The following is a 20587-nucleotide window of genomic DNA, read 5'->3' as shown; positions in this document are numbered from 1 at the left end:
GATGATCTCATTTTACCCTGTGCGCTACGGGGAGGCAGACATTATCATCCCCATTTTAGAAAGGAGGAAACGGAGGGTCAGAGAGGTTCAGTGACTTGCCTGGGGTCACTCAGCAGGCCAGGGGCAGAGCCGGGTCTCCGCCCTCCAAGAACCGGGCTCTTTCTACCAGACCCTGCTGCTCAAATGTGTATTCCAATTGATCGATCATATTTATTAAGAGTTTACTGGGTGCAGAGCACTGTACTAAACACTTGGGAGAGTACAATATAACAGAATAGTTAATCAATCGATCAAGCAAGGCTATTATTGAACGTTTGCTGTGTTCACAACACTATACTGAGCACTTGGGAGAGTATAATAGACTGAGCAGACCCAATCCCCGCTCTCAAGGAGCTTAGAGTCTAGAGGAACATCACAATTTCTCACTACTAGGACCTGTGATGCATCCACTTCGAGACTGGTTTTTTTTTACGCTCTTTCTTAAGCACTTACTATGTTCCAGGCACTATTCTAAGCACTGGAGTAAATAAAAGATAATCAAGTTGGACATGGCCCCTGTCCCACATAGGGTCACAAATAGGCCCTAGTCTAATAGTCTAAATAGAAGGGAGTAGGATTTAATCTCTACCGATAAACTGTGGCACAGAGAAGTTAAGTGACTTGCCCCAATTCACACAGCAGAGAAGTGGCATAGCCAGGATTAGAACCCAGACCCTCTGACTCCAAGGCCCATGCTCTTTCCACTTGGCCAAACAGCTTCCTTATAGCACCCCATTGCCCTCTCTGTAATTTATTTTAACGCCTTTCTTCCCCTTTAGACTTTGAGCTCCTTTTGGGCAGGAGTTGTGTCGACCAACTGTACTGTATATTTCTCTCCCAAGTGCTTAATATAATGCTCGGCTCACAGGAAGTGTCCAATAAATTCCACTGATTGGCTGGTTAGACTGGTTAGTCGATTAGACCGTAAGCCCGTCAAAGGGCAGGGACTGTCTCTATCTGTTGCCGATTTGTACATTCCAAGCGCTTAGTACAGTCCTCTGCACATAGTTAAGCGCTCAATAAATACTCTTGAATGAATGAATGGTCCATGAGTCAGTGCACAGGGTCCAGGTCAAAGGCGACGATTGGCCGTCGGTCTTGAACAGGTGACTTTTCTCAGTTGCCCCCGCTGTCCCGAAAGACAGTGACTTCGCCCACCCACCCAGTGTCCGAGGAGGAGGAAGAGGCAGTAACCTGCCTTGTAAGCTTGGCCAGTCACTTTACTGCTTTGTGCCTCAGTTATCCATAAAATGAGAATCCAGTCATATCCCCGATGATCCCCCGAGGCCGAAACCGGGAACCGACGGAACCGGGAACCACCGACACGGATGCAGCCCTTCGGCGCCAACTCAGAGGCGCCGGCCCCACCTTGATTGTGGATCAGGCCGGACATCGGACTCCACACCGGCATCTCCCTGGCCTGCCCCCGGCAGAAGGTAGTGGCCTGTTCCCTCGTGACATAGTAACTGTGGTGTTTGTTAAGGGCTTACTATGTTCCAGGCACCAAACTACGCACTGGGGTAGATACAAGGTGATCAGGTTGGACACAGTCCCTGTCCCACACTGGATTCGTGGTCTTCAACCCCATTTTGCAGCTGAGGGACTGAGGCACAGAGAAGTGAAGTGACTCGCCCAAGGTCACACACAACAGACGAGTGGCGGAGCCGGGATTAGAACCCAGGACCTTCTGATTCCCGGGCCCGGGTTCTATCCGCTAGGCCATCCACAGCCAGAGGCAGCGGCCGTTCAGGTCGCCTGTGGTGCCGCCCACTCGCACCTTCCCGACACGGAGAGCCCGAAGCCGACGCGGCCGTTAAGGAGAGATAATGACGCCATTCTCGTACTAATAAAGCAGGCATCTATTGAGGCGGTCAATGGGAGGTATTAGAGGAATTTGGCGCTAGAATCCTATAGCTGGAGGTTTTTGACCCGCCGTCCATTGTGACGACAAAGCGTCTTTGTCTTTGCTCTGAAAGGAAGCCGGGAAAACAAGCCGGTGCGTCGACCGTCATTATTTCCCACTGTTTAAGTAACTCTAGTCACATAACAGGAATGTAAATGCAGGCGAGAGCGTGGAAAGGGGGCGATTAATGAGCTTGAAGTTTTCCCTCATTAGGAAGAAATCCCAGGCCCGGCAGGGCCCGGGCTCCCAGGATCAATTAGCCAGGGGAAACAGAAGAAAACAACACAAAAGCCTACTTGCAAAGAAAGGAATGGGACGATTTTTCAATGTGGTGAAGCGTTTCTGGGTTTCTGGGTTTCTCTAAACAGCAGAGAAAAATCATGGCACCCAGCTCATCTGCTCCGGGTGTGGACATCCGAGAGTGGCGGGTTCGGGGAGTGGCGGGTTTGAGGGGCGGGAGTTTTGAGGAGGGGACGGTTTGAGAAGCGGGGGATTTGAGAAGCGGCAAGCTCAAGTGGCAAGTTCGAGACGTGGGCGTCCTAGGTGGAAACAATCCCGATTTTCCAACGGGCAACTCATCGATCAAGCGATCGATCGATCAGTAGCACTTATTGAGTACTTTACCGTGGACAGAGCACTGTACTGAGTGCTTGGGAGCGGGATGATCCCTGGCCTCAAGGAGCTTCCAGTCCACTATGTGCAGAGCCCTGAACTAAGCAGCTGGGGGAGGACAATACAACAGAGTTGTAGAGAAGTAGTGTGGCCTGGTGGATAGAGCACAGGCCCGGGAGTCTCAAGGACCAGGGTTCTAAACACGGCTCCGCCTCCTATCTGCTGTATGACCTTGGGCAAGCCACTTCACTTCTCTGGGCTTCAGTTTCCTCATCTGACAAATGGGGATTAAGACTGTGAGCCCCATCGGGGACAGGGACTCTGTCCCACCTGATTAGCTTATACTTACCCCAGTGCTTGGCACAGAGTAACAAATACCATTAAAAAAATAGTTAGAAGACACGATCTCTGCCCATTAGAAGCCAACAATCAGTGGGCAGGTCACTTTAGGAGAGGAAAAGTAATTCAAATGTGAAAAAGACTGTCAACTCGTTACAAGCAGGGAACGTGTCTTCTAATTCTGCTGTGCTCTCCCAAATGCTTAGTGCAGTGCTCTACCCGCAGTAAGCACTCAATAAATAGCACTGATCGATTGAATCCATTGCCAGGGTGTTAGCGATGACATCGGGGTGGGCGAGAGCACCACGATGTCCCGGCTCAAACCACAGGGTAGCTCTGTTTCTCAGAAATGGCTTGTGGTGGATGCCAAGAATCCAACACCAAATTTGGTTCCGTGAGTCCGTAGCCTGGACTCTGTTCCAGGCAGCCATACGTTCCGATAGAGTGTAAGCTCTTTTAGGGCAGGAATTTTATCTACCCTCTAATTGTAACGATAATGATGATAGTTATAGTAATTACCGTGGTATTTGAGAAGCAGCGAGGCTCAGTGGGAAGAGCACGGGCTTAAGAGGCAGAGGTCATAGGTTCTAATCCTGGATCCGCCATCTGTCAGCTGTGTGACTTTGGTCAAGTCACTTAACCTCTCGGTGCCTCAGTTACCTCATCGGTAAAATGGGGATTAAGACTGTGAGCCCCACGTGGGACAGCCTGATTACCCTGTATCTACCCCAGCGCTTAGAACAGTGTTTGGCACACAGTGAGTGCTTAACCAATACATTTATTAGTTTAATAAATTGTGTACTTAAAACCTTCTTCCTATCCAGCAGGCTCTTTGGGGCATAGGTAAGGGGGTCGCGGTCCTTTCCTTTACCACTGCTACTAATCAGTCCATCAATCAATGATATTTATTGAGCATTTACTGTGTGCAGAGCACTGTACTAAACGCTTGAGAGAGTACAACAGAAAAGGGTTGGTAGACACATTCCCTGCCACGTGGGATTTATAAACCGCTGGTGATCACGAGACTTGGCAAAAACAAAGAAATGTCACTTTTGGGGAAATTTGCAGAAAAAAATGGAGAAAAAATTATCGGAGGCCAGAGCAGGTTCTGTTGTTAGAAGCCGCAATATTTCTTTGTGCAAGAACAGATGATAGGTCACAAAGAGTGACTGATCATAAAAAGAATCCCCAGGAGCTACAGGACTCTATAAAAAGATCGAGGAAGTCATTATGCCGTTGAGGGAATAAGAAATTTAAGTCAGAGTTGTGAAATCTTCTCATTATAGGTCATCTCAGTAATTATCTGACATCTACAGATGCAGTGACTGCTTAATCAAAAGAATGAATCATTACCGATATTGATTCAGACCGAGATGTTTGAAATAATGAGACGGGCCGGGAACTCGAACGTAAATTTAGGAGGGAATTTCAGCTACTTTGCAGCTAAAAGTTTCGGAGCGCACAATAACCAAATGTCTTTGTCACTGCATGCTAAGGATGTGAAACACTCCCTGTTTTATCACACGAGTTTGAGAAGTCCCTGTGTCTTTACAGACATAGAATTTGTTTCTTTCAAAAATCAGTCTATCAATCAGTGATATTTATTAAGCCCTTACTGTGTTCAGAGTACGGTACTAAGCGCTTGGGAGAGTACTATACATTAGAATTTGTAGATGTGATTCCCAAAAGTCTGTAGCATGAGGCAGGAATTAAAATCAAATACAGATAGAATGCAGGACTGTCTTCTGGTTTCGGGAGTGGTGGGATTCTAGATATAAAGCCCCTGGATTTTGAGACGAGGAAGCTGGGAAAGATGCAAGGAGAAGGACAAGGAGAGGGAGAGGAGAAGGCTAAGGTGAAGGAAAAGGAGGAGAAGAAGAAGGAGAAGAAGAAGGAGAACAGTAATTGTGGTATTTGTTAAGTGCTTACTATCTGCCAAACACCGTGCTAGGGTAGATACAAGATTACCAGGTCCCACATGGGGCTCAGAATCTCAGTAGGAGGGAGAAGAGGGATTGAATCCTCATTTTGCAGATGAGGGCACCGAGGCACAGAGAAGTTAAGCAACTTGTCCAAAGTTACACAGCAGGTAAGTGGTGGAGCGGGAATTAGAACCCAGGTATTCTGACTCCCAGGCCTGGGCACTTTCCACTAGGCCAATTATTATTATTGTTATTATTAAGATTATTACTATTTATCTGCTTCCTGTGAGGTATCAATAACTGGGCTTTGGTTTTAGTGCTTACCGTATGTCAAACACTGTGCTGAGCACTAGGATTACAAGATAATAAGGTAGGACACAGTCCCTGTCCCTATTGGGTATCACAGTCTAATCGGGTGGGAGAGCAGGTAATGACTCCCCACTTGACAGATGAGGAAACTGTGGCACAGAGAAGTTAAAGTGACCTGTCCAAGATCACGGAGCAGGAACAAGAAATAATGCCACTTGTCCAAAAGTTTTAGCATCTCTCCGCTGAGGCAGACTAAGGAAATGGGATACTTGGAAAATTATTTACTGGAAACGGGACTGGAAACGAGAAGGTGTCTTACTGGATAGACCCCTGACCTGGGAGTCAGAAGGACCTGCGTTCTAATCCCAGTTCCGCCACATGTGTGCCGTGTAACTTTGGGCAAGTCACTTCACTTCTCTGGGCCTCAGTTACCTCATCTATAACATGGGGGTTAAGGTTGTGAGCCCCATGTGGGACAGGGACTGTGTCCAACCTGATTAATTCGTATCTACCCCAGCACTTAGAACAGTGTTTGACACATAATAAGTGCTTAACAAATACTACAATTACCATTATTATTATTATTAAGGTGAAGAAGGAGTCACGAAGGCAGATTGGAAACCAGTCCATCCAACCAACATACCGAAGGCCTCTACAGTGGTCAGGCCCCCGGGTAAGACCCCCAAAACCCCCTGGCGCTCCCAGTGCGATGGAGACTTCCTCCCCGTGGCCCTGAGGCAGGGCTGAGAGGGCAGACGGAAGCAGTGCGGCCTAGTGGATAGAGCCCGGGCTTGTTGGGAATCAGAAGGATCCGGGTTCTCATGCCAGCTCGGCCACTTGTCTGTTGTGTGACCTTGGGCAAGTCACTTCACCTCTCCGTGCCTCAGTTGCCTCTCTGTAAAGTGAGGGATTAAACCTGGGAGTCCCATGTAGGCGTGGACCGTGTCCAACTCCATTAACTTGTACCTACCACCCCAGTGCTTAGTACAGTGCCTGGCACACAGTAAATGCTTAACTGTAAGACCCTAAACTCTAAGCTCATTGTGGGCAGGGAATGCATCTACTTATTGTTATATTGTACTCTCCCAAGCACTTAGTACAGTGCTCTGCACACAGGAAGTGCTCACTAAATTGGATTGAATGAACAAATTCCATAAAAAAAAATATAACCTCCCCTCAAGTGGGAAAATCTGACTGAAATTTGGAGCCTAATTAGGGGCCTCCAGAGTTGTTCAAACAATCCCGGCGGAGCCCAGCTGGGCCGTCCAGTGAGCACCAGAAGTTCCCGGATCCGAGCCACAGCCCCCGGGCTGGAAAACGGAAACCAAAAAAATCGACTCCACCGACAACCAGAACGCTTAAACACTTTAAACGCCGCTTTTCATCTTCAGAGCACTTCAGAGACATTAAGTAATACAGCCCATAATTTATGCATGGCAAAAGGAGGGCCTCATGCCAGCACGATAGATACAGTGTAGATGCTCTTAATTTTCCCTACATGTTTTCAAATACCATGCTCGGAGAGAACACGCCAAACTAGAAATAATTCTGTGGAACGGGAACGGGTTATTTATAGCCTCGGAGAGCGGCTACCCAGAGGTTCCCTGGGGATAGGGGACCGCACCACCAACACTCCTTGACGTTGCCGCACTTACAGACATATCTTCATTCATTCGATCGTATTTATCGAGCGCTTACCGTGTGCAGAGCCCTGAACTAAGCGCTTGGGAGAGTACAACAATAAACAGCCACATTCCCTGCCCTCAAGAAGCTTACGGTCCGCTAGATCACGTCTCCTTACCCTAGGATCCTCTCCCAAGTGTTTAGCACGCTGTTTCTGCCCTTGGTCGGGGCATAGGAAATTCTGTTGATGGAATGATTGACTTGGTACTAAAACTATGACTCTCTGCTCTAGATTGTGCTGTAGATTAAGCACTTAGTACAGTGCTCTGCCCAAAGTAAGTGCTCAATAATACGATTGAATGAATGATCTTCTTCCTCAGAGATGTTCTCCAGACAGTTAGTACTGTGTTTTCCTCCTCAGAGATGTTCTCCGAACAGTTAGTAAGAAGCAGCGTGGCTCAGTGGAAAGAGTCCGGGCTTGGGAGTCGAAGGTCATGGGTTCGAATCCCAGCTCTGCCACTTGTCAGCTGTGTGACTGTGGGCAAGTCACTTCACTTCTCTGTGCCTCAGTTCCCTCATCTGTAAAATGGGATTAACTGTGAGCCTCACGTGGGACAACCTGATTATCCTGTACCTACCCCAGCGCTTAGAACAGTGCTCTGCACATAGTAAGCGCTTAACAAATACCAACATTATTACTGTGCTTATGCCCAGTTATCTACAGCATTCACGAAGCCCTCACCACGTGCCAAGCACTGTGCTGAGCTCTGGGGCTGATACAAGATCCCCAGATAGGACACGGTCCCTGTCCCACACTGGGTTCGCAGTTTGAGAGAGGTGGATGATACTGATGGATGAAGATGTTGTTATTTGCTATGTATCAAGCACTGTTCTGAGCACTGGAGTAGATAGGAGTTAACCAGGTCAGGCACAACCCCTTTCTCATGGGTCTCCCGGTGTACGTAGGCGGGAGAACAAGTATTAAGTCCCCATTTCAGAGAGGAGGAAACTAAGGCCCAGAGAAGTGAAGTGACTTACCCAAGGTCACACACAGCAGACAAGTGGCAGAGCCGGGATTAGAACCAGAGTCGTCTGACTTCCAGACCCAGGCTCTTTCCATTAGGTCAGGCTACTTCCTACTTAGGTTTCTGGACAAAGCCAGACTTTTTTTCTTTTCCCCCAGTGGAAAAATCTTCTCAGAAATACATAAGTGCATAGACACCCATAAAGTCAGACCTTTGCCATTTTCAGCCCATTTCACATTGGTGTGTACCATGCACACACACACATACACACACACATGCACACTTTCACACACATCATCACCATCTTCAGCAGCAGCAACCTTGATGAGGAGTGAACAGTCCTGCCCCGAAGAGACTCATTCTCCACTCTGCCCTCTCCAAATGTCTGGCTCGGAAGGAGCCCACGACACCCAGCGTATTTTCCAAAGAATCAAAAAAAGCACCCCCACGGGGGCTTTTTTTTTAAAAAAAAAAAGACAAAATTAAACTATTTTTAGCCTTTGCTCCAGGGCGCTCAACTATGAAACATTTAGGCGGAATATCCACAAACTATCGTTGCCTTTTCTTCACGGCTATTTAGGCTCGTGGACCCCGGCCCGACGTTTGAGTGGGAAGACAGAAGGTTTCATGTGTGAGCTATTATTCACGGTATGTTTCCCGTTACTTTGCATAGCGTTATTCTTTGTGGAAATCATGTTTGGCCTCGGGAGGAATATCGCAGTTGGATGCATCGCACTAGATTTTGGGGGAGGTCGTTCTGGTCCCCGGGGGGTGGTGATGGTGGGGAGGGTGTAGATTTTTTAAAATGACCTTGGCGTGCGGAGCTCCAGAGTTGAGATCCGGAAAGGCGGTGGGGAGGAGACGTAGGAATTCCATCTGTTAATTTGGGGTTTGAACCTGCCAGGGGAATGGCGAAGAGACCGCCTACACAAAAACCTCGCCCTCACCCTAATCCGGTAGTCACCAGGTGCAGCGGGTCTGTGGCTCGGGGGTCAGAGACTGGGGTTGAACCTGCAGGAGGGGGCTGTTGTCCCCCTTGTAGACTGTAGACTCGGTGTAGGCAGGTGTATGTCTGTTTATTGTTGCATCGTCCTCTCCCAAGCGCTTAGTAGAGTGCTCTGCACGCAGTAAGTGCTCAATAAATGCAATTGAATGAATGAATGTCAGGGGGGTGATTGTTCACAAGCGTCTCTCCCGCAAAGGACTGGAATTTCTGCTAGCTGGACCCCATCCCATCCTGGAGAGAACTTCAGGACATACTATGTCTGGCTTGGGACTCCAGGGTCGGGAGGAGGGAGGAAGAGTAGCTCGGATGTCATTTGGAGCTCAATTTGAGAAGCAGCGTGGCTTAGTGAATAGAACACAGGCCTGGGAGTCAGAGGGAGTTGGGTTCTAATCCCCGCTCCACCCCATGTCTGCTGGCTGACCTTGGGCAAGTCACTTCTCTTCTCCATGCCTCAGCGCCTCATCAGTAAAATGGGGATTGAGAGTGTGAGCCCCATGAGGGACGGGGACTGAGTCCAGCCTAAACGACTTGTGTCTACCTCAGCTCTTAGACCAGTGCTTGTCGCATAGTAAGCGCTCAACAAGTACCATAATTATTATTCAATACCATTGCTCGATTTGATAATAGATACAAACAGCCGACGTCACGTCTATCCGTATCGGTGGTCTGCCAGTGGAAGAGTGCATGGTTAGGAACAGCGGAGCCTAGTAGAAAGAGTGTGGGATTTAGGAGGCAGGAGGTGGGGGGGTCTGGTCCCAGCCCTGCCACTGGTCTGCCAGTTGTGTGACCTTGGGTAAGTCACTTTAACTGTCTGGGCCTCTTCTGCCTACCTCTGTACAGTGGGGATAAAACACCCGCTCTTCCTCATGCTTTGACTAAGGCTAAGCCCTCATTTCCACTTCTCCCACTCCCTTCTGCGTCGCCCTGATTTTCTTCCTTTATTCACCTCAGCCCCACAGCACTTAGGTCCGTATCCGTAATTCGTTCATTTCTATTATTGTCTGCCTCCCCCTCTGGACCGTAAGCTCACTGTGGGCAGGGAATGTGTCTGGTATGTTGTTATACTGTTCTCTGAAGCGCTTAGTATTGTGCTCTGCATACAGTAAGCGCTCAACAAATAAGATTGATTGATTGATTGATTGATGAATGGATTAGACTAGGAACCCTCTTTGGGGCAGGGAACCGGGTCGAATCTGATAATCTAACCAAGCGCCCGGCACTGTGTTTGGAACAGAGTCAGGATTCAACCGAGACCATCATAGCTATTATACTTATTATTGGCAAATACCTGCGCATCTTCAGCTATTTGTTTTAGTCTAAATGAAAACCTGTTATTTTCTGGTGTTTGAAAAACAAAGAGCAAAATGTGACCAACCAGGTCACATGGAAGTTATAAGCTTCTAAAATGTCAGGATCCTTGGGGCTTTTTTATGGTATTTGTTAAGCATTTACTATGTCCTAGGCACTGTTCTAATCATTGGAGTTAGATACAAAATAATCAGGTTGGAAACAGTCCCTGACCCACATGAGGCTCACAGTCTTAATCCCCATTTTACAAATGAGATAACTGAGGCACAGAGAAGTTAAGCGACTTGCCAAGGTCACATATCAACAAGTGGAAGGGCGGGATTAGAACCCAGATCCTTCTGAGTCCCAGACTTGTTCTCTATCCACTAGACCTCACTGTTTCTACATTGTAAGTTGCTTGAGGGCAGGTATTGTGTCTACTTTTCCTATCATAATCTCTCAAACATTAGTACGGTACTCCGCATACAGTAAGCACTCAACTAAGCCCCACTTTTCCTCTTCTCCCACTCCCTTCTACGTCACCCTGTCTTGCTCCCTTTGCTCTTCCCCCCGCTCTCAGCCCCACAGCATATATGTCCAGATCTGTCATTTTATTTCTTTGTATTGATGTCTGTTTGTATTGATGTCTGTCTCCCCCCCATCTGGAGTGTGAGCTCATTGTGGGCAGGGATCGCCACTGTTTATTGTGGTATTGTACTTTCCCAAGCACTTAGTGCAGAGTTTTGCACACATTAGGTGCTTAATTAATACAAATAAATGAATGAATAAATGCCATTAATGGACTGACTGTACTGTCAGTTGGTGAGGAGTAGTTATCAAGCAATTGCTGTGTGCAGTTCAATCAGTAATATTTATTGAACCCTCCCGAGGTGGAGATTCTCAAACAAGACCTGGGGCTCTGTGGGCATAGTTTAGCGGCCCTGGCTGTGGACAGGACACCTCCAGTGTCCCATTGACCTTCAGCTGGGTCTGAAACCCGAAATATCTCTGTAGAGATCGTCGCACATGGCTGGGACTCATTTTCGGGGGATATTATTGGGGAAACGCCAGCCGTATTCCAAGAACGCCAAGAGAGAAAGAAGGGCCAGTGGTCCAGACAATAAGCCATTCCGAGGCGCTTCTCTAGACTGGGAAATAAATGATGCAATTCAGAATGCGACGATTCAAAATTCATTTCAGCTCTGACTGCTTTTCCTCCGCTTGATTGGGTTCTCTGATGGGTAACATGGGCAAAAGGAGGCCTTTCTTCACCGAGGCCTGCGCCTGAAATGGCTACCCTTCCCCCAGCTCTGTCCCCCCACCATGGCCCTTTGGTCGGATGGTTTTGCACACACGTACAAAAAAAATCCTAGCTCTAAACGGACAAAGTCTTTCTAATAATTGTGGTATTTGTTAAGCACTTACTGCATCAGGCAATTTACTGAGCACTAGTTACAAGGCTGGGCACCAGTCCCTGTCCCACATGGGACTCGCAGTCCTCAATTCCCATTTTATAGATGCGGTCACTGAGGCCCAAAGAAGTGAAGCCACTTGACCAAAGTCACACAGCAGACAAGCAGGAGAGTCGGGATTAGAACCCAAGTCCTCCTAACTCCCAGGCCTGGGTTCTAGCCACTAGGCCATGCCGCCTCTCAACCAAAATCCCTGCAGGTGGGCGTCCGCTTTGCTGGCAGGCCATCTGTTACATAACCGGGTTCCTTGTTGATCTCGGGAATGAATAATCATACTTATTAATAGTAAGCATTAGTAGTGTTTGAGTATTTATTAAGTACCGACTAGATGCCAAACACTTAGACTGTGAACTCCATGTGGGAAAAGGACTGGGTCCAACCTAACTACTTTGTATCTACCCCAGTGCTTAAAACAGTGCCTGAAATTTAACAAACACCATAAAAAAAAAAAGCACTGTGCTGAACTCTGGGATGGAGACAGGATTATCGGATCGGACACAGTCCCCGTCCCACACAGAGCTCCAGGCTGAGAAAGACGTTAGAGTGGGGACTTTATGCTGATTTTCAGGGGGAGAAATGGAGGCCCAGAGAAGTAGGTGACTGGCCCAAGGTCACACAGCAGGTGGGTGGCAGAGCTGGGATTAGAAGATCCGGTCTTCCCATCCTCCGGCTTGTGCCCTTTCCATTGGACCACACTGCCTCCTGCAGAATCACCCATCTCAGGGACTCGTCTCCCAGCCCACCAGAAATGAGAAACCTCGCCCTCCACGGATTCGAGGAACGAGAAAAAAATCATTTTGTTTTTCTATTTTATTAGGCTTTAGTTTCCACCTAATCCGTTCAGTATTAAGTTCCCAAATTGCTGCCTTGTATTTTTTTAATACCAGAGAATAAAAATACATTAGAGATGTTTTTCAACCCCGTATCAAACTCCTCAAGTATTTGTTCAAGAAATATTTTAAGAAAGCATTGAAATGACTGCAATCAGTTCCATATGGCATGTTTCAATCTGTTAAAAGCAAACTTTATTTTCCTAATCGAAGAGAACATCTGTACTTTATAATGGCTTGTGGCGGTGTCTGTGCATGTTTGCGTGTGCACGTTGGGGGGTGTGGGGGTGTTTCACACAAGGACTGTTAGACTCCTATCTAAAAGTCTTCAATTGCAATAGTGCATTTCAAGCTGTTTGGTTTAAATGAGCCTAAAATTGATAGGTTTTTGTTCCCTTAGGTTTACGCCTAACTTTTTCCAATAATATTTGAAGGCTAGAGTGTATTTATAGCTGCAGGGCATGGAGAGACCAAAGGAAATGACCCATCCCACTCAGCTTCACACCCTGCCTTTTTGCCCACAGAAAGGGCTAAATTGTCTTTACTGTGGACTGCGCATCTAGGTCATGAAGAAATTAGACATCTGCATGGATTTTTCAACAGTTGGTCGCGATATTCGCATTAATATGCTCTTAAACCTGACGCTGGAACTTCCATTTGGGGGCTAATCGAAAGAGGGAATTATTGCAAAAGGCATGAGAATTAAAACTCTCAGCTAATTGAGTATTTTTAACTAATTTTATTTGAGAAAATGGATCTTTTAGTTGGGCGAATCTCTTTAATTAGCAGTGCCGTAAGTTGGTTTAACCGGTGGAAGGGCATCTTCATAAGCATCTCTGCTGAACACGTATTTTGTATTTTATCATCGCTTATGATGTGGTGAAGTACAAAGCGTGAACGTTGTAGAAATGACAAAGGTTCTATGAAAAAGATACTCTAAGTAATACTAATGATGATGATGGTATTTGTTAAGCGCTTACTATGTGCAAAGCACTGTTCAGTACGCTGGGACGGGGGATGCAAAGGCTCACAATCTTAATCCCCATTTTACAGATGAGGTCACTGAGGCCCAGAGAAGTGAAGTGACTTGCCCAAAGTCACACAACTGACAAGTGGCGGAGCCAGGATTAGAACCCATGACCTCTGACTCTCAAGCCCTGGCTCTGTCCACTGAGCCACGCTGCTTCTCTGGCTCAATAGTAGTTAGAGTATGTACCGAGCACACTCTGAGTGCAACGCACTACACTAAGCACTTGAGAAAGTACAGTAGATGTAACAGAGCCGTTCCCTGCCTACAAGGAACTTCCTAACTGGGGAGATGGACATAAAAAAAATCCCACTGGATCATAGGCTATTCAAGGGCAAGGACCGTCTCCACCAACGCTATTGTGCTATCTCAAGCACTTAGTACAGTGCTCTGCACACGGTAGGTAATTTCCAAGTGCTTAGTACAGTGCTCTGCACCCAGTAAGCACTCAATAAATATGAATGAATGAATGAATACTGATTGATTAATTGATTAACAAATAGTAGGATCACAATAAATAATTTCTGGCCCTTAGTGGGTAAGGCCCCCTGGGAGCCTCGCTGCATAAATAAATACAGAAGTGATGTGTTTTTTTGTTGTTGGTTTTTTTATGGAATTTGTTAGGCGCTTACTATGTTCCACGCACCGTTCCAAGTGCCGGGATAGATGCAAGGTAGGCAGGTTGGACACAGTCCATATCCCACATGGGGTTCGCAGTTTTAATCCCCATTTTGGGGCTGGGAGTGGGAAAGAAAAAAGAGGGCAAATCAGGGCAATGAAGTATTGAGTGGGAGAAGAAGAAAGGGGGGCTTAGTCAAGGATGGAGTCTCTTGGAGGAGATTTGCCTTCGGTAAGGCTTTGAAGGAGGGGAGAGTCATCGATTTGAGGAGGGAGGGCATTTCAGACCAGGGGCAGGTCACGGGCGAGGGGTTGGCAGTGTGATAGACAAGAAGGAGGCCCAGTGAGAAGGTTAGGCATTAGAGGATCGCAGTGTACGGGCTGGGTTGGAGAAGGAGAGTGGCGAGGTGAGGTAGGAGGGGGCAAGGTGGTGGACTGCTTTAAAGCCAGTGAAGAATTTCTGTTTTTTGCGGAGGGGGATGGGCAAGCTTTGGAGCTTCTTGAGGAGTGGGGAAACATGGCCAGGGCATTTTTGTAGAAAAATGATGCGGGCAGCAGAGTAAAGTGCGGACTGAAGCGGGGCGAGACAAGAGGCTGGAACGTCAGCAAAGGGGCTGATACAGCAATCAAGTGCTTGGATTATTTTGGTAGTTACCATCTGTGCGGCCCCCACGGCCAAGGGGTTTCCCACTGAGGCCGAGAGATGCCTCTCCCCCGACCCCCAGACTTGAGAGGGGCCTTCTGATCGAGGGGAATGGTCTACTGGGAGGCTAATTGGGGGACCCCACCCCCAGCCTCTCAGAACTACATACCCACGGAAGGGCTAAGCCTTCACAGCCTATGTGGAGGCTTAGCTGTGTGAACTTAGTGCCAGTTCCAACCTCTCTGAGCCTCCATTTCCTCATCTGTGAAATGAGAGTGAAAGCCTTACTCTCCCTCCCTCTCAGACTGTGAGCCTCCTGTGGGAGAGGGACTGGGTCCTATCTTATTATCATGTATCTGGCCCAGCCCTTGGCAAGGAAAAAAACACTTAATAAATAGCTCAATTAATTAATAATTTAAAGACTCTCCTAGCCCTTGTTGTGAAGCGTATCCATTGAGAATTCAGTTTCTCGATTAGTACCAAATCACAGCCGTGATGCTTTCTCGGAATCAACCTTTTCAATCTGGAAAACTTTCTCTCTCTCCCCTGTACTGGGCATATTTTTTTCAGAGGAAAATGGTAAGTATTTCACTCCTGGGCCAGATTTGGGCTGTTCTCTCCACAGATTAAATCAGTCCAGTGACTTCTGTTACCCTGTCCTGTCTCGTAGAACAGTCCGCTGGCAATTTCTCCCCTCAACATGGAATGTTTTCCTTCATTCTAATGGTAAATCACTTCCGTATTTTTACCAAGAAAACTCTATGGATATGCTACCAGAACGATCGCAGATGGAAGTGGGGCGGTCTGGGAGAGAGTGTCTATGGCATCGTTATGGGTCGGATACGACCCGTCTGCATAAGACAAGACAAGACAGCACTGCATTCCCTTTTATTCCATCTCATGGTCATTGTCTCCTCCCGGGTCCTCAGGTCCTCCCCTCCAGACTGGAAGCTCGTTGTGGGCAGCGAATGTCATATGGGACCCTCCCAAGTGCTTCATTCAGTTCTCTGCATAATCCCGGTTCTGCTACTTGTCAGCTGTTTGACTTTGGGCAAGTCACTTAACTTCTCTGTGCTTCAGTGACCTCATCTGTAAAATGGGGATTAAGACTGTGAGCCCTACGTGGGACAACCTGAATACCTTGTATCCACCCCATCACTTAGAACAGGGCTTGGCACATAGTAAGCGCTTAACAAATACCATCAACATCATTATCATTATTATTATTATTATTCCCCTGTTGTCTCCTCTCTTCTCCTCTCCCCTTCCTCCCTCCTCCATCCTTTTCTCTCCCCAACTCCCCTCTCTTCCCTATCCCCATCTCTTCTCTCCTCCCCACATTCTCCCATTTCCCCTTTCTAATGGTATGTTAAGCGCTTACTATTATGTCTTGCACTCTTCTATGAGTTGGTGTAGGTACAGGTTAATCAGGCAGGACACAGTCCCTGTCCCCCATGGGGCTCACAGTCTAAGTACGAGGGGGAACAGGTATTGAACCCCCATTTTGCAGTTGATGAAACTGAGTCACAGAGACGTGAAATGATTACCCAAGGTCACACAGCAGAGAAGTGGCAGAGCCGGGATTAGAACCCAGGTCCCCGGCACACAGACGAATGTTTTTTCTCCTAGGCCATGCTGCTTCCCTCCCAGCGCCCTCCACTCACTCTCTTTGGTTGGGAACAGGGGTTGATATCTTGTAAACTGGCTGTAGACTAGTCCCTCTAGACTGTAAGCTCCTTGTGGGCAGGGAATGTATCTGTTTATTGCTTTATTGTCCTCTCCCCAGTGTTTAGTACAGTGCTCTTCACACAGTAAGTGCTCAATAAATACAATTGACTGACACTCATCCACCTACACCCAGAGCCACTCTGAAATCCCAGCTAGTGAAACGTGTATTTTTGCGTTTGGGGTGGCGGGTGCGGGGAGGGTGGTCTTCTGGAGAAAAGCACCACCACGGCCAGGTTCTGGTGGGACCATCAACATCTTCGTCATCGTCATGAGAATCAGCGTGGTCCAGTGGTTAGAGCCCGGGCCTGGGAATCAGAAGGTCCTGGGTTCTAATACCGGCTCTGCCACTTGTCTGCTGTGTGACCTTTAAGCAAGTGACTTCACCTCTCTGGGCCTCACTTACCTCATCTGTAAAAATGAGGATTGAGACTCTGATCCCCATGTGGGCCAGGAAATGTGTCCAACCCGATTTGCTCATATCTATCTTGGTGCTTAATACGGTGCCTGGCACATAGTCATTGCTTAACAAATACCATCATCATTATTATGACACACTTCTCTGGGCCTCAGTTCCCTCATCTGTAAAAATGGGGATTGAGACTGTGAGCCCCACATGGGATAGGGATTGTGTCCAACCCGATTTGCTTGTTTCCACCCCAGCACTTAGTACAGTGACTGGAACATAGTAAGCGCTTAACAAATACCACAATTATTGTTGTCATCTATTTCAAGGGTACCCAGCAGAGCTCATTCTAGAGGATGGGAATCATAATGGCGCTACCTGAGATGGAGGGGCATTAAGAGCCCTGGCCCCCGACTCTCCACCCCCATGGCTTTTTTCAGTAAAAACAAGGTCAGTGTTCTCGCGTCCTCCTGTTTCAGATGCATGTAGGGCTCACCTGGAGCCCCCAGGCGTTGGATGAGATTAAAGCGGGAAAAATGGGAAGGTGGAGCCAGACACCAGCCTCTGTGTTGGCTCCGAGCGGTGACCTTTAACCCTTCCCCTCTCCTGCGCCTCCTTCCCATGCCAACTGGAAGCAGCAGTTTTAGAGGACTGGTGGGGGACTGGAAGCGGGCGGGCTACGGGGAGCATCTAGGCCGGAGAGCTGCCATTTCGGCTCTCTCGGGCCCCCTCAGAGATGGGGGCCGAGGGGGCCGTGTGTCCGGCCCTCGCCGACCGCAGGGACCGCCTCTGCCCCCCTCGCCCGAGGGAGAGGGCACCCGGGGCGTCGCCCAGAGTTAACCCTGGCGGAGAGATGACCTTTAATCCCTTCCGGCCCCCCCCTTTCTCTTTCTCTTCTTCCCCCGCCTCTCCGAGGGGACTCATCAGAGCGGGGCTCTGCGGAGAGAAAGGGGAGAGCGCAGAGTCCTTATCACCTCCTTCCAGAAAGTGGCAGCGTAATAGGACTTTGTAAGGCGAAATGAAGCCCGGGCTGATGGCGGCTGATTAAAAATTGACTCTGCCACATCAAAGAAGAGTTGAAGGTGAAAATGATGATCACTCTCTCTCCCAGGGACCCTGCACCATTTCCTTTATTCAACCTTGAAAGGTTCTTTCGGAATAAGATAATATCCCCCGAGTCCACTCGAGCTCGGCAGCATGGAAAAATGTAGATCGGGGGCCTCTATTCTTTCTGAAAAAAATGGGATTTTGTTAATGACATCGCACTTTAAAGTGATGGCTTGTGTGTGGAAAAGGCTGAGAAATTAATTATAAAATGCCTCTTAGACTACAGATCAAATTAATTGCCAGGGTGCCTCTCCTAGAAGGACCCAGGCACGGGCAAACCTCCTGCCGGGCCTGCCTCGCTCCCGGAGAGTTCCGGCACCGAAACCCACTGGAGAAGGTGGACGGGAGGACGGAAGGATGGACAGATGGACACTTCGTGCCCGCCGAACCTTTGGGGGAGACTGACGAGGCTGCCGCCCGGTCACCTGGCTGGGAGACTGTCAGCTTGCTGTGGGCAAGGAAGGTGTCCATTTATTCTTCTATTGTCCTCTCCCAAGTACTTAGTACAGTGTTCTGCACACAGTAAATGCTCAATAAATACAGTGGAATGAATGAATGAATGAAAATGCTCTCTTGGCAGGGAAAAAAAGAATCTCATTCAATGGTATTTATTGAGCGCTTACTATGTGCAGAGCACTGAACTAAGCGCTTGGATTGAACAAGTCGACAACAGATAGAGACGGTCCCTGCCGTTTGACGGGCTTACGGTCTAATGGGGAGACGGACAGACTCCTTGCTAAAGTGGATAAATGTTTGGAAGGAAGGGAAGGATGTATAATTTATGCAAACATACATCCTAAATACCTATATGTGAATTTTATAGAGATAATAATGGTGGTATTTGTTTACTATGTGCAAAGCACTGTTCTAAGCGCTGGGGGATACAAGGTGATCAGGTTGTCCCACATGAGGCTTACAGTTTTAATCCCCATTTTACAGATGAGGTAACTGAGGCACAGAGAAGTGAAGTGACTTGCCCAAAGTCACACAGCTGGCAAGCGGCGGAGCTGGGATTTGAACTCATGACAACCCCGGGCTCTTGCCACTGAGCCACGCTGCTGCTGTAATAATAATAATAATGTTGCTATTTGTTAAACGTTCAACTGTCCCAAGCTCTGGGTAGATACAAGGTAATCAGGTTGGATAGAGTCCCTGTCCCACATGGGGCTCAAAATCTTCAGCCCCATTTTAAAGATGAGGTAACTGAGGCCCGGAGAAGTTAAGCGACTTGCCCAAGCTCATACAGCAGACGAGCGGTGGAGCCGAGGTTAGAACTCAGGTGCTTCTAACTCCCAGGCCCTTGCTCTATCCACTAGCCGTGTATGGAAGCGGCAGGTATCTCTATTTACAGTCTTGCACACCTGTAGCTACATCTGTATAGATATGTGTATGCATCAATTTATATATGTATATGGATATATAATATATCTACCTATCCAAATATCCAAGTATATATATATGGAGAGCAAATTGCAAAATATTTATAGGGATATAGATGTAGCTGTAGATGTGTGAGATGGTAAATACATTTACATATATATGTATATCTACATATATACATATATCTAGCTAAACACCTGGCTGTGTATATATATTCATTCAATCGTATTTATTGGGTGCTTACTGTGTGCTGAGCACTGTACTAAGCATTTTGGGAGAGGACGGTACAACAGTAAACAAACACATTCCCTGCCCACAGTGAATTAGTGTGTATGTGTGTAGATGTGTGAATAGATTGATTGATTGAGGGACATACTGTAGCTACCTGCAAGCTCACCTCCTCCAGGAGGCCTTCCCAGACCTAGTCCCCCTTTTTCCCTTCACCCCGTCCCTTCCCCATCGCCCCCACCCACTCCCTCTGCTCTAACCCCCCCCGCCCTACAGCTCTTGCGTGTATATATCTATGTATTTACTATTCTATTTATTTTATTAATGATGTGTATATATCTATAATTCTGTTTATTTAAATTGATGCTATTTCTACCTGTTTACTTTTGTGATATCCGTCTCCCCCCTTCTAGATTGTGAGCCTGTTGCGGGCGGGGATTGTCCCTATCTGTTGCCGAATTGTACTTTCCAAGCGCTTAGTACAGTGCTCTGCGCACAGTAAGCGCTCAGTAAATACGATTGAATGAATGAATAGGTGTCTAAGTAGATGGGGCCGCTACTAGAAACAAATGTCGAATTATCAGCCACATCTAACATATGCACCTATTGTATGACTGCCTCCAAAAATCAGAATCTGCTTCCAGATATTAAAGCAGAGAGAAAAGAGAGAGAGATGGCCCAGGTCAGACAAGATACACGTCTTTTATTCTCATGCTTCCAAATGGGGGAGGGGCAGCGTCTGATCCCAGGGTTGGGGGCCCGGGAAGAGAGGGCGAGGAGAGGAGGGGAGAGCCCAGTGTTCCTGGATCCAACTCCATACCTGGGAGACGCATCCTTATCTGAGGCGTATTGCCGCCCGACATCCGAGCCAGCAGCCTTACAGGTGAAGAGGAGTACAGGAGATCTAGAGAGAAACACTAGGAATTGTTCAGGGAGTTGGAAAAGTCCCAAACTCCCTGCTTGAGCTTCCAACTCCAAAGATAATTTCATGAGATCATTCGATACGTGTGCTTCCTCATCCCAAAAAGAAAAAAAAAACCCAGGTCCCAGCTTAGCCAAACTTCAACTGTTTATAAGGAATCTAGG

At 47.6% G+C, this 20587-nt stretch overlaps 1 long non-coding RNA gene across 1 annotated transcript in view; it reads left to right on the top strand.

Annotated features, from left to right (window-relative positions):
- LOC114813162 overlaps nt 1-17230 on the top strand; it is a 38650-nt gene extending 21420 nt beyond the window's left edge. The window contains exons 4-6 of the long non-coding RNA XR_003760795.2: nt 5714-5797; nt 8353-8420; nt 17116-17230. This is a non-coding gene — a long non-coding RNA (uncharacterized LOC114813162). The remainder of the gene's footprint in view (nt 1-5713; nt 5798-8352; nt 8421-17115) is intronic.
- The last annotated feature ends 3357 nt before the right edge of the window (nt 17231-20587 follow it).

The sequence above is a fragment of the Ornithorhynchus anatinus genome, chromosome 7 (genome assembly GCF_004115215.2).
Source record: "Ornithorhynchus anatinus isolate Pmale09 chromosome 7, mOrnAna1.pri.v4, whole genome shotgun sequence".
NCBI classification, from domain to species: domain Eukaryota; kingdom Metazoa; phylum Chordata; class Mammalia; order Monotremata; family Ornithorhynchidae; genus Ornithorhynchus; species Ornithorhynchus anatinus.
Note: the sequence above shows the minus strand (reverse complement) of the source record. Positions and strands in the feature narration are given on the sequence as shown.